Below are 12,509 nucleotides of genomic sequence, written 5' to 3'. Positions count from 1 at the left end.
TCTTGCATATAATAATCATATAAATCTCTGCGTTACACTATCAACGGAATGATGATTTAAAGGCGAAGTTATCACAAACAAAGACAACGAAAAAAAGTTGCATAATTTGGTCGGTATTCTGCATGACGTTGAAATCTTGAATGTAGCTGTCAAAATACAAAATTACAAAGTATTTATTTTTAAATTGTCATGGATTTCTAGAATAGTCGAGTAAATTCTGGACAACATCAAAACGAAGTGAGATTAATATAACAATAAAGTTATGTTATTACTTTTTGTATTACAATAACAACAATTTAGCTTTGGGTCATCAAGAAAGTGTTGGGTGACTAAACTCCTTTCTCATTAAAGGTACTTGACACTATTGGTAGCCACTGTATTAGTTACCATTATATATTTTTTGTTAACAATCAATGGAGAGCTGTTGATAGTATAAAACATTGTGAGAAACGGCTTGCTCTGAAATAACGTGTTTTCGAGAAAGAAGTAGTTTTCCACTTAAATTTGAATTCGGTTTTGAGGTATCAAAATCAAGCATCTTTATGAAACACACCAATTTTGTGTGACAATGGTGTTCCCCATTATTATCTCGCAACATCTACAACCAATTGAGTTCAAATTTTCACAGGTTTGTTATTTTGTGCATAATAAATGTTGAGATACGCCAAGGGAGAAGACTGGTCTTTGACAGTTGCCAAAGGTGTCCAGTGTCTTTAAGACGGGATAAACAAAGTTATCTCGTATGTCCTTGTTTGAACCTGTGCTTGAAGCTTCTTGTCGGATATGGGTTGTTTGTGTTTCTGAAAACAATCCGAAGACTTTCCGTTTAAAGCCAGTGGACACTATTGGTAAATGTCAAAGACCAGTCTTCTCACTTGCTGTATCTCAGCATGCATAAAACAACAAAACTGTGAAAATTTGAGCTCGATTGGTCGTCAGAGTTGCGAAATAACAGTGAAAGAAAAAAAAAACACCCGTGTCACACGAAGTTGTGTGCTTTCAGATGCTTGATTTCGAGACCTCAAATTCTAAACTTGAGGTCTCGAAATCAAATTCGTGGAAAAATAGTTCTTTCTCGAAAACTACTCCACTTCAGAGGGAGCCGTTTCGACTCACGATGTTTTATACTACCAACCTCTCCCCATTACTCGTTACCAAGTGAGGTTATATGCTAATAATTATTTTGAGTAATTACCAATAGTGTCCACTGCCTTTAAATTTGGTCTTGTGGCAAATAGCTGCAATCTGACTTGAGCTGTCAATCTGCTAAGACGTACAGTTAGAATTTTCACTGTTGAACTGCCGAGACAAAAGAACTCTTTTATTGCAACTATGTGGGTTGACATTTTCCATCTATTTAGGGACATTGTAATATTTAGTGGTTATTCATTGTTGATTTATAATAGTGTAGCGGAAATGCATGTGACGAACATGTGACTGTTTAGTGAAGTCCATGTGTTTGCATGTGTTTGCTGTGTGGCTGGGCGATCGGGGCAAGTGGGCGGAGCCTAAGCGCTTGCAGTGACTCAGGCTGGCAGGGTGCGCGTGCGCAGTGACTCAGGCTGGCATGGTGCGCATGCGCAGTGATCAGGTTAGCGTGCGCGGTTAGCGATCTGGGACCGCATGTGTAGAGGCATGGCACCGGGGGCTAGCGTGTAGAGGGCAGTTACGAGTCAGGTGTGTGTAGCGGAAGACCTCCAAGAGGAGGTGCTGTGTAAATAGTTCGTGGATGGAGCGGGAGTGATCATAAGTTAATTTTTCTGTACAAAGTGTATATATTAGTTTGTTCATTCTTGCATATTGAGTTTATCCTTGCATTTTATGTGATAGGCCAGGGGTCTTATACGTGTTTATTTTGTATTCTTATATGATAGGCCGGGGGTCTACGGAATTGTTATTGCATAAGTTGTTGAGTATTTCTAGGTGTATTTCATGTAATTGTGTTATTGTGACACACTAGTCGAGTGTAACGTTTCCAGTCACAAATGCTTTGGCTTGTGACAAGGTAAAGAACACCTTCTGGTAGTGTAAGAATTAAGTTAGGCTGTGATTGTGGTTTTGGACACGCTAGTTGAGTGTATAGTTTCCGGTCGCAAATGCTTTGGCTTGTGACCAGGTAAAGAACACCTCCTGGTAGTGTAGGAATTAAGCTGGGTTTTCGTGGTTTTTGTGCTGCATTGGGAACGTGTAAAGGCACACTGTTAAAGCTTTTGGCTTGCAGTAAGTGTGAGCACAGTTCGGGAAGTGTGGTTTGGTGTGGTTACTTTCGGGTATTTGTTGTTTTCTTGTATTGGTGGTTGTACCCAATATTTAGTGCTCTGTGAGCCGTTGTGCAAATATAAGGGTTTCAGATATATAAAGTAAAAGTAAAGAGAGGGTTACATGATTACAAAGTAAGTGTCATCAGGTTACAAAGTAGGCGTCATCAGGTTACATGGTTACTTTGGGTCTATCAAAGGGTTACTTAGAGCTACTTTTGATAAAGCAAAGGGTTACTTAGAGTGGCTTTGGGTCTAGCAAAGGGTTACTTAGAGCTACTTTGATAAAGCAAAGGGTTACTTTGAATTACTTTTGATAAAGCAAAGGGTTACTTAGAGTGGCTTTGGGTCTAGCAAAGGGTTACTTTGAGTTACTTTTGATAAAGCAAAGGGTTACTTGTGGTTACATTAGAGCAAGGGTATGTGTATTCATGGGGTATGCAGTAGTACTGATTTAATGTGTTGTTGAGATGTATATTCATTGACCCTGAGAGAAAAGTGCTTAATAAACGAATCCCTGCCCAATTATGTATATGATTTGATTGAATATTGATTGTGCAATAAAGGATCTAGTGATCAGTTTTACCGACAGCCAATTTGTCAAGGTTTCTTTGCTTACGTGTAACTTGTGTTTGTGTACCTAACATAATTAGACTGATCATTACGCAATCGGCGGTATATTTCCTCCAAAACGGACCTCGTCTCACAGCCTTTAGACCCCTCGATGGTCTTTAAGCCTAGAGAATAGTTAGGCCAAGGATCAAATTGTAATTTGCCTGTAATAGTTTGCAATTGCCCGCCACAATAGTTATACTGATTGAGTCCAAATGCTAGATTTGTCATTTTTATTAGGGATTAATTTTCATAACTGATAAAGATTAAGTGTAACCATCAGTTAAAATTCTTCTTCTTCTTGATTTGAGTTAATTCACGAATTACTGCTCGAGGTCGTTCTGACAATCAGTTTTACCGTTTTTCAAGATGGTCCATGAGTATCAGGGTTTTCGTGTTTATTTAATTACGCGTTCATGTACCTTTTATTGTAATCTGATGGACTCTTATTTTTTTATACTCTCAATTTCTGGAGGCTTTGTGGAAATAAATTAATAATTAATGAGTAAATAAATAAATATATAATAGTAAGTTTGGATCTTTCTAATGTGCTTTATTTATCCATGCGAAATGGTAATAGCAGTATGTAAAATACACCAAATACTATTTAATAATAGAGTTGAATATCATAGGACTGCATTGAGTGCACATGACACTGATCTACCAAAAGTTAAAAGCCACATAATATTATTATTTTTTTTACGTAATATTAATTTGTGCAATCTCTAATAGTGAAGTTTCTTTTAGTGAACGGACATGTCCAAGTCAACTGGAAAAGAAACAAAATTAATTCACTCCTGATATGTTGACAGTTTCCCCCCTTCTTCTTATCAGCTTTTGTTTGCACACTCCTTCATCTAAATTTCTTTAGGCGACTACTCATTCATTCATTCAAACTTACATATTTTATTTGCATACTTTATGAAAACAGAGTACAAACCATTTTTTTGAAGGATTAACCAATGAACAAATATTTTTAACGAGGCAGAGAAAAATAAATAAATAGAGTATGGAGGCATCATCTGGAAGCAGAGGCTTATGTAGGGATGCCTGGGACAGACAATGGCCAACTCACTGACAGCGCCCCTATGCATCGTCTTGCATCAAGACTAGCGCGGACAACCGGTTATAAACACTGGCCATTATCAACGGTTTAAACATCCCCACGTGACGCGCTCTCCAGCAATAACGCGCCATTCGTGCAAAATAGTGGAGCGATTTTAACAATAGCATGACGTCCCAGGTGTGGGTTAAGTCGCGCTCGGGCCATTCTTACCCCCGAATGGCGCGCACCTCGGGCATTATCCTATACTTGATGATTGACCAAACAAGTAAAGATGCAATAAAGGCCGAGTAAAAAAAGAAACATGTTTAGCGTCCGGTTTTCTCAAAAAAAGGAAGGAGGAGGGGCTTTTTGCTTTTTTTATTTCAAGATGGCCGCCATTCTGTTTAAATGAAACACTTTGGGCAAGACATTCAGACAAGACATTCAGATTGTTTTAGCTGAAATCGCTTAAAATAACCCTTAAAAAAAAAAAAAAAAAAAAAAAAGAGGCGGCCTGTAGAAAGGAAGCGGGCGGGGACGCTAAACATGTTTTTTGTTTTTTTTAACTTGGCTTAAATAATACGTAGACTATACCATAGAGAAAAGACCAACGTGGTCCTTTCTCTATGGAGTTAGTACTTTACATTCGCCACATGATACCACATTGCAGGCTGGCATTATAATTAATCTATAGTTTAAAACCACATTATTGAGTGGTCAGACAGCTGTAGTTTAAAATTAGGAGGGTCGATAGGACTCAATTTATTTACACCGTGCACCAATGGGACGCTTGGTGGCGCTTTTGGGACGCTTGGTGGCAGCAGACTTACCAGGTAAAATCCATTGTTCTCGGCAATGTACGCATGCTCAGAACTACGTAAACAATGGAAATTGCCATCTAGCGTTCCAAAGTCTCCCATTTTAATGTGATAACAAAAATATTCGTTTCACAACATGAATCTATTTACTTTTTACAGCATGAGAATGCCTGACATTAGCAATAAAAAACGATTTTTTGTTTTATTTCCAGCACTCTCTTCCAGCTAACCCTTCAATTAAAAACATACAGGCTCACACTTAAAGGCAGTGGACACTATTGGTAATTACTCAAAATACTTATTGGCATAAAACCTTACTTGGTGACGAGTAATGGGGAGAGGTTGATTGTATAAAACATTGTGAGAAACGGCTCCCTCTGAAGTGCCATAGTTTTAGAGAAAGACGTAATTTTCCACGAATTTGATTTCGAGACCTCAGATTTAGAACTTGAGGTCTCGAAATCAACCATCTAAATGCACACAACTTCGTGTGACAAGGGTGTTTTTTTCTTTCATTATGTTCACGCAAGTTCGATGACTGTTGAGCTCAAATTTTCACAGGTTTGTTATTTTATGCTTATGTTGAGATACACCAACTGTGAAGGCTAGTCTTTGACAATAATAATAATAATAATGAACCATTTTTGTAGAGCGCATATCACAATCACAGAGAAGTCCCTATATGCGCTTTGAGATGAAAAAAAAAGAGAAGTAAAAGTACCACAATTACCAATAGTGTCCACTGCCTTTAATGTTCAGTGAAAGGACTTGGGAAATTTTTGTTTCATCTCGCCCCAAAACTTCGGAAGAAAAAGATGCTCGCTCTTGATCTTTCTGGCGAAGAAAGATCCTAAGACAACTGGCCCTGCTTGAAACATACCACCGTCTCGCCCAATCGGTAGGACCGAAAACAGAAAAGTGCCTCCATCAGCCAGCCAAGTTGAAGCTAGTAAACATCGATGTCAGCAAGACATTTCTCAATATTTTCGAAGATCACCATGGGCCAAACTTTTATCACGTTTGTGCTCACAACACACATTCAGATCAGATCAGGCTGACATTCAAAATAGTAAGTTTGACCCTCAAAAGTGTTTATTCATTTTGCTATATTATTTTGGGGAAAATGTGAGTTGTGAGTTTCGGCTCTGTTGTTAATGTTATGGTACACCTTGCACCACTGAGCCTACTGAGTGACATCATTTTCACCCAGCAACCCGGAGGTTCGTCAGTCTGGGTAAAGTGCAAGTAAGTGTACAACAAACAACAATGGAATGAAAAATGTGAACAAAATAACCACACCTCAAATTGAAAGTTGGTAAAACTGATGTCAGCATTTAAAACATGGCCCTGATTTAATGGTAAGATAAAAAGTTTCCTTGTAACTTCTAAAGCGCTTGCAACTTGACCTATGTTATGTTTTTTCTAAAACAACTTATAAACTTTTATATTTTACCACTTTCCAACATGAGGGTTTATAACTTGATGAGTCGAACAAGGTTAGTATAATTCATGGTAACGGGTTTAAAATATTAACAAATAACTCAAAATTCAAGAACTTAAAAATAAAAATAAAATTACAAAATAAAATTATTTTCCTACCTACCTACCTGGAATTTTTTAGGGCCGTTAACCTAAACACAACATTTATTTTGTTTGGCCTAAGCGCTAATATGACGTTCAAGTTTGGAAAACACGATTGTACCAAGGATTATTGTAATCTATGTAAAGAGATGGTGTCCTTTGATCATGAGTGTTTTATAAAGGTTGTACCAAAAGATAGAGACACATCAAGCCCCATTTTGGCAGATACTATGAAACTCCACGGAAACTCCGCTTATGGTAAATCCGTAACCAATCAAGAAATGCAGGCAAGTTAAAGTATGCAGCGATTCAGACGCCTTGCAGTGTATCAATGACTCCCACTTTCCAGCTTTACATGTCATTGAGGAATTTATGAATGAGCTTCGGATCACTAAACTAAACTGAATCTAAACCTCACCATTCAAAATAGGTTTCTTTGCATGCCAATATGAGAATGTTAGTATTTTATTTTGACTTTTTGACCGAATACATCCATCCGTCTGACTTTCAGGTGCAAGATGTAAAGGACACTTAGATGATATGATCAAACCAGAAAGAAAAACGGAATATATCCTTAACAAACCCAAATGGTGTTGGAGAGAAGACAACCCTCAGCATCATGCATTTGACAAGAGAACCCCAGAACTTTTTAAGGTACAATGGGAGGGTGACGGAATTGTAGCACTGTGTAGTAAAACCTACTTCAGTTTTGGTGAGAAAGACAAATCTAGCTGCAAAGGACTCAACCAATGTACAAATGAAATAACCAAACAGAGATATTTGGATGTATTGGAATCTCAGAGGGCAGGGGTTGGAACCAACCTTGGGTTTAAATACCTTCATGACCTTACAATCTCACAGAATATATCCCTTGACAATGCTTTGACAACGGGAAAGTTAAAAGGTAATTTCTTGAATACTGGTGTCTCTCTTCGGAGGAGATCGAAAACTTAAATGAAAGACTGTATCAACTTATTTGTGTGGAGGAAACAACTTTACCCGGACAAAATGATCTACCAGAACCTAACTATCAAGAAAATCACACGGGACAGAACGCAATACTCAGTCAAGAGGAATTCAGTCAAGACGGTCTTTACTAGGACCAGGGAACCGAAGAGGGGTGTGCTGTAGAATTCTGTGATTGGTTGTTTCAATCTCCGTATACTAAAAATAGTATCAGTATTGCCCATAATATGAAAGCCTACAATATTAACTTTATACTCACATATTTGTACAATCATGCAGTTATTCCCGAAGTGATTTATACGAGGGCTAAAATTATATGAGTATATATGTTTTTAAGAGACATTTATCACATTACTGTGTCAGTCAGTGTTCTGAAAAATGTATATTCTAAACTTGTGCAAGTTCTGTTTGACTGGCCAATATTTGTGTGTTTGCATACAGGTATTGATATCACAAGTACCACGCTTTTGATGAAAAAGAATATCGTCGGTGGCTTGTCTATAGTTTATCATAGGTATCATGAAGAAAAAAACATATAGGAGGGGGCGACAAATTATGACAAAATATTAATTGGCTTTGTTGCCAATGCCTAATATTTGTGGGCACTAATGCAAAATATGCCAACTGGTGCCTTTGTTAGACGAAAAGCCAAGGAAAACTGTGGGCCGACACAGAGTCAAAAGTATGGAATAAAGGCCACAGAATATACATATTCTACACAAATTCAAGGAAAAAAAGAAAACGGGTAGTTACAGGGATATAACCTTATTGAGATATACCAATGTCAATGGGAAACAGAAATCAAGGGAAACTTAGATTTGAGAAAATTCTTTCAGACAATCCGTCCCCTACACTACGACTAAAAAAGAATGACCTGGCGTGAGATCCTGAATTTCATCGCTAACGGAATGATTTTTGGGCTGGTAGAATGTGATTTGCATGTTCCTCCAGCATTAAAAGAAGTGTTTGAAAAAATGACACCAAGCTTCAAAAATGCTTTTATCAGTAAAAATAATATCGGTGATCATAATGCAAGATTATGCAGAGCGGGAAGGTTCCTGAAGACTCCTTATAAGAGTTTAATAGAAAGTATGTTTGGGGAGAATTTTTTTGTTGGCGACTCTTCTTCTCCAGTGGTACTTATCCATTGGAATCGAAGTACAACATATATACCAAGTGATCCAACACAGACAAAAAACTACGACCAATATGTCCAAAAAAGAATGACCCGGCGTGAGATTCTGCATTTCAATGTAAGAGATCGATGTTTGGCCTGGTAGAATGTGATTTGCGTGTTCATCCAACATTAAAAGAATTGTTTGAAGATATGACACCGATCTTCAAAAATGCTTATATCAGTAAAAATGATATCAGTGATCATAATGCGAGATTATGCTAAGCGGGAAGGTCTCCTGAAGACTCCTCTTAAGAGTTTACTAGGGAGTATGTTTGGGGAGAAAATTTTGTTGGCGACTCCACTTTTCCAGTGGTACTTATCCATTGGAATCGAAGCCAACAATCTTCGAGGCCCAGGAGGAAGTTTTTGAGGTTTACTCACGAGTGTTCACTGGCTCCTCGACAGACAGGGAACTTTCAACTGACCAACAGGCAATGTTTGTCGACAACAAAGTATATTTTGTCGCTGGTATTATCATAGGTAAATTTATGTTGTCACTGTGCTTGTTGAATGTATGTTCGTAAATATTACGTCAGTGTTCAGGCCCATGACAAACATCTGATAATGTTTCTTTACTCGATACTCAAGTGGTCCAATACAGATGAAAGGATTGTTTTAAAAGCTTTGGGGAGGCAGTTAGTCAAGCCACATGTGTAGGTGATAGAGACGCATCAAGGCCCATTTTGGCAGATACTATGAAACTCCACGGAAACTCCGCTTATGGTAAATCCGTGACCAATCAAGAAATGCAGGCAAGTTAAAGTATGCAGCGATTCAGACGCCTTGCGGTGTATCAATGACCACTACTTTCGAGCTTTACATGTCATTGAGGAATTTATGAATGAGCTTCGGATCACTAAACGAACACTGAATCTAAACCTCCCCATTCAAAATAGGTTTCTTTGTTCATCAGCACGCCAATATGAGAATGTTAGAATTTTATTTTGACTTTTTGACCAAATACATCCATCCGTCTGACTTTCAGGTGCGAGATGGAAAGAACACTTAGATGATGTGATCAAACCAGAAAGAAAAACGGAATATATATCCTTAACAAACACAAATGGTGTTCGAGAGAAGACAACCCTCAACATCATGCATTTGACAAGAGAACCCCAGGACTTTTTAAGGTAGAATGGGAAGGTGATGGAATTGTAGCACTATGTAATAAAACTTACTTCTGTTTTGGTGAGAAAGACAAATCTAACTGCAAAGGACTCAACAAATGTACAAATGAAATAACCAAACAGAGATATTTGGATGTATTGGAATCTCAGAGGGCAGGGGTTGGAACCAACCTTGGGTTTTAATACCTTACAATCTCACAGAATATATCCCTTAACAATGCTTTGACAATGGGAAAGTTAAAAGGTACCTTTGACAAGAATGGACTTCATCCACTTTGTAATCCTGTGCACAATATCTGGACGAGTTTAAAATGGGAATTGTTAACAAGTAGAAACTTGTCAACAAAGGGTTGACCATAAGTCAAGTGGGTCGATTAATACTCATGTCTGGGAGTATTAAACCATTAAACTTCAGTCAAGATAATTGGTGACAAAACACACATCTGGGTGGGGGCCGTTTTGAAGAACTTCAGTCAAACTAATAAGGACAAATATGCATCTACCGTAATTTTCGGATTATAAACCGTGGTTTATATGTTGATTTTGACATTTTTTTGAAATCCTGCGGTTTATTCTCCGGGCGGCTTGTAAGCCGACGTATAAATATTTAAGAGAAAAAACGGCATTTTTTAAAAGAAAGATCGTTCGTAAACTATTTTAATAATAATGTTTTTTTTCTTCAACGAGAACAAAAACCTGCCTGTGTGATGACAAAATCCTGTTGAAAATCCCACCACAATTGTATTCCGATCCGTGTTTCCTTTGTAAAACGTTTATCAACTGCCCTCAGCTCCCCCTCTCAGCGCAACTCGGGTTAGACTAGACTGGTGCCCGTCTATTTATCCTAGCGATCTCTACATGCTGACGTCAGACATTCAAGCTATACTCGTGTCTCAGCGAAATAGACTCGTCCCCTGTCTATTTATCCCACGATCTTTATATACTGACGTCAGACATCCAGGCTACACTCGTCGTGTCAGCCGGCCAGCGGTTTCTTCAGGTCAACCACGCACACCTCAACATCAGAATGGTGAATGGACGTACGCAAAGAACTATGCCGCGCCGGGGGTCAAACAAAACGTTTTCAAACCGCCTGATTGTTGAGTCCAGTAACATTGGGAATTTTATTTCCAGGCGGCGCAAATATGATGGCGTAGCGCAACCCGTCGGCGAACATCGCTCAATACGGTGCCCCCCAACATCGGTTGTGCAATTTCGAGATTGAGCAGCGCAATTAACAGATTGCTAGCTTTACGATCTCGCATGTGTACACGTGCATAATGTGCACGCTGCAGGAAACATTACTACACACACGCTACATCCGTCCGCCCGTCCGTCGTTGCAATATCTGTTGTGGATCCTCGTTGTGGGACTACAATAAAAGGGAGGGAGAAACAACCACTTTTCTTATTGAAAGACCCATTTCAACCTTATTTCCCGTCTACTCCGATGTTTAATAAAAGTGAATCCCCTGTCCTTATGATTACGCAAACAATAAGGTAGCGTATTTTGTTTCAACCGCTATACAATAAAAGTGAGGGAACAACTTTAGCCGTCCCCATTATTATTTCGTTTATATTTTATAAAGGAATTTTTTTAGGAGCTGTTTACATGTTTAAAAAATGTTCCTTTAAACATTGTAAACAGAAACAACAGTCATAGACAACTCTCGTTTGTGTTGTGGTACATGTAGCTCTGAAAAGGACTGTTTGGTTTTGGTTTGTCTATTTTCTATTTAAACAAAACGGAAGGCAAAGGATTCCTTGGATATAAATCTTCGCACTGTTTCTTTATCACTGTTTCTGCAGACGAATCCTATGTTGAAACGATAGTCAACGCACTGTCTGAAGTTAATTTTTATTGCAACACGATCTCACTTACCTACAAATAAAGTAGGATTTAACTTTGTCAATTTTTAAAACTGTTATTGGGTTTTTTCAGTATCACAATAATAAACGTATTTTCAGTTGTAACTTTCATCAATAATTATCCAACACAAACAATAATGTGGTCCCGCAAAGGGGGTGCTGCCAGCTTACAAAAAGAATACTATCCTATAATAGATCATTTCAATTATGATCAATAGTGTAAACTTCAATACATTTCTACGCAATTACGACGCAACTCCCACATTGCGGCAACTAAGACTGACTGATGTGCCGAACGCCTGTCACTGCACATCGCCACAAAGAGGACCGCAAACAAGCACGGCCCCTTTGTGTGTACGCATGCGGTGATTGGCCGTTTGATGATTGGCCGTTGTTGATTGGCCGGTGATAGTTCAATTCATAAAATCTTGGCTCAACTTCGGACGGATCGAGTAGAGCGGCTGCCCATTGTACAACAAATAGCTTGAACGTCTGACCCACGCTTCGAGGCTCGGGGCCCAGTCTTATCAAACGTGGACAACTTTTGTCTACAGAGGGCGATGCGATGCAGGGCAAAGTTCAACTATTTCTCGGTGTGCGTTGTCGACCGATCTTTGATTCACGGACAGTTTGTTCCTAAAGAAGTTCACAAAACATGGTAAACACAACCGATCATCAAATCGCAAATTCTTGAAAAGGGTTGTTGATGGAAACAAAGTATAACTCAGGACTGATAGTGTGAGATAAAAAAATCACCCGTAACGCGCGGCAGGTTTGCGTACTTCACTTCCGTGTTTTGAGGTTAGTTTTTTCATGTTTTTTATTTTTATTTTGGTCGCGGTTTATACGCCGCGCGGCATATACGCCGACACCTAAATATTTTTTTGTATATTTTGAGGAAGTGCGGTTTATACGCCGCGCGGTTTATAATCCGAAAATTACGGTATATTTGTATGTTTTGTTGAAATTTGTGCCGGTTTTTGCCGGTCCAAAGTTGGGGTTTTGCAAAGCGTGTGGATTCTTTTATCAATTCATGCTTCGCTATGTTTGTTGCGAT

General features: G+C 38.6%; 1 pseudogene; it reads left to right on the top strand.

Moving 5' to 3' along the window:
* The first annotated feature begins 6,403 nt into the window (after window positions 1-6,403).
* Window positions 6,404-10,834, top strand: LOC139935840 (uncharacterized; annotated as a pseudogene).
* The last annotated feature ends 1,675 nt before the right edge of the window (window positions 10,835-12,509 follow it).

This window comes from Asterias amurensis, chromosome 4 (genome assembly GCF_032118995.1).
Source record: "Asterias amurensis chromosome 4, ASM3211899v1".
NCBI classification, from domain to species: Eukaryota; Metazoa; Echinodermata; class Asteroidea; order Forcipulatida; family Asteriidae; genus Asterias; species Asterias amurensis.
This window is presented reverse-complemented; position numbering and strand designations above follow the sequence as displayed.